Source organism: Maylandia zebra, linkage group LG1, assembly GCF_041146795.1.
Source record: "Maylandia zebra isolate NMK-2024a linkage group LG1, Mzebra_GT3a, whole genome shotgun sequence".
Taxonomy (NCBI): Eukaryota; Metazoa; Chordata; class Actinopteri; order Cichliformes; family Cichlidae; genus Maylandia; species Maylandia zebra.
The window spans coordinates 29,410,241-29,412,187 of NC_135167.1; positions in this window are offsets into that span (position 1 = coordinate 29,410,241).

Consider the following 1,947-nt stretch of genomic DNA (forward strand, 5'->3'; position numbering starts at 1 on the left):
AGCTCATCGTTTATGCCACTGTGGCGTTGCAGGGGCACCACTCCCTGTCTGCCTGTCCATCTGTCGCTCTGTCCATCTGCCTGTCAGAGTGGCAGACCGAACGATGATCCTGGATCACAGCCTGAAACGGAGTCAGAGGCGTTGTGAGGTCACAGGAGAAGCTGGCACATATTCACGCTGCTCTCTGACAAAAGCAGTTTCGAATGTTTTAAAGAAAACCCTACGAAGCACAGCTGTCGCTAATGGTTGATTGAAGTTCATTATAAACATGCTGCTCTTTTCTTAATGGACTTTTTAGCTTACATTAGCTGCATCACTCTGGATATTAGTGTTGATCTGTCAGTGGGTTGCTCGACTGGTGCAAAGCGTTGACCCAGACTAAATTATCTGAGTAACTATTAACTCAATTGCCATGCATTTGTTTGTACAGACATTAATGGTCCCCAGAGGAGAAAACCTACTGACTTTGGCATTTTTCTATCTTATTTTGCGTCTACAGTGAATTATCTTGATGACTATTGAGTGAATTGTAATGAAATGTGGTACAGCACTTCATTTCCCTCTGGGGAAGAATTAATTGTGACTTTTTGTAGCGGCATAATAAATTAAAAGAATTAATTGGTACATTTTTTTCACTTTGTGCAGTTATGACATCCTCATCAGCCTTTGCTGTTTTTTCAGTTAGTGTGCTGAAATGCTAAAGTGAGATGATAAATATGCTGATACGCTACACCCGATATACATCAGCACGTTAGCATTGTCACTGTGACCATGCAAAACAGTCTCTAAGCAGTTAGTGCAAAGTTGCCACACAGTTTAAGGAGATATCATGAAATTCTTATCTAAATAACTCATTAAAATACAAAATTGTGTCTAATAATTCATGTTAATGAACATGTCACTTGTCCTTGTCATTATTAAGAGAGAATATTTCGAAACCCACACGAAGCAGTGTTTTGTTTTCTACTTATTCTTTGTCATTACTCATTCTTGACATTTGTTGTTTTCATTTTTTTTGGTTTGGTTTAGCCAAGAATAAAACTGCTCTGTTGGTGTTAGGCACCAAAACCACATCATCATGTCATACCACATTATATTTTAAAATACAGTGATTCCCATTCATTTTAGTTTTGTCTGTTTCCTTCTTTCAATATAAATGGGGGGGCGGGGGATTAAGAGGAAGTTTTAAAAATATAAATTAGAACAATGTTGGTTCATGCAAGTGTTTATTTTCTGTGCTTCTGGTGACTAGACACCACATTTCGTTGGTAATGTAGGCTGTTGCTGCTTGTGTCTGGTTGGTTGGTAGACTTTTCTTAGCTTAAATTTGGGACTTATGAGAACCATAACACAAACATAGGCACAAATAATTGTGTTATCCTGTTAAATTAACACTGTCTATTAACTATAGGTGGGACTGATAACACTTTATTAGCCTTAGACTTAACAGATGGCTAATGTGAGTAATTGCTAATAGTTAAGTGGCTAACGTAGCCAGGTTCATGAAAACTGTTCAATAGTTGAATTTTGTTGAATCTCCAGCTTTACTGACCTTCTTCATAAACACTGGGCTGTCAATCCTGAAGATGCTTCAGCAAATGTGTTATATGGTAAATGGTAAATGGCCTGTATTTATATAGCGCTTTACTATTAAGTACTATAGTACTGTTCAGCTGCTAGTGGTGGGAGGGGCCTGTGCCTGCCTGTCTAGGTGCTGTGTTGAGTTGTGTGTCAGAGGAGGCAAAGAAGGTGCCTTTAGTATTGATAATGAAGCAAACGAGTATCTAATCACTTAATGATTTTAGTACTCTTTTTTCCTCCCACAACATTACTGTATATACTGTATATACATCAGAACTGATGTATATACAGTAATGTTATATACAACAGAACTGTATATACAACAGAACTGAAAAAATAAACAAAGGTTTGCTGCATTTTCAGAAT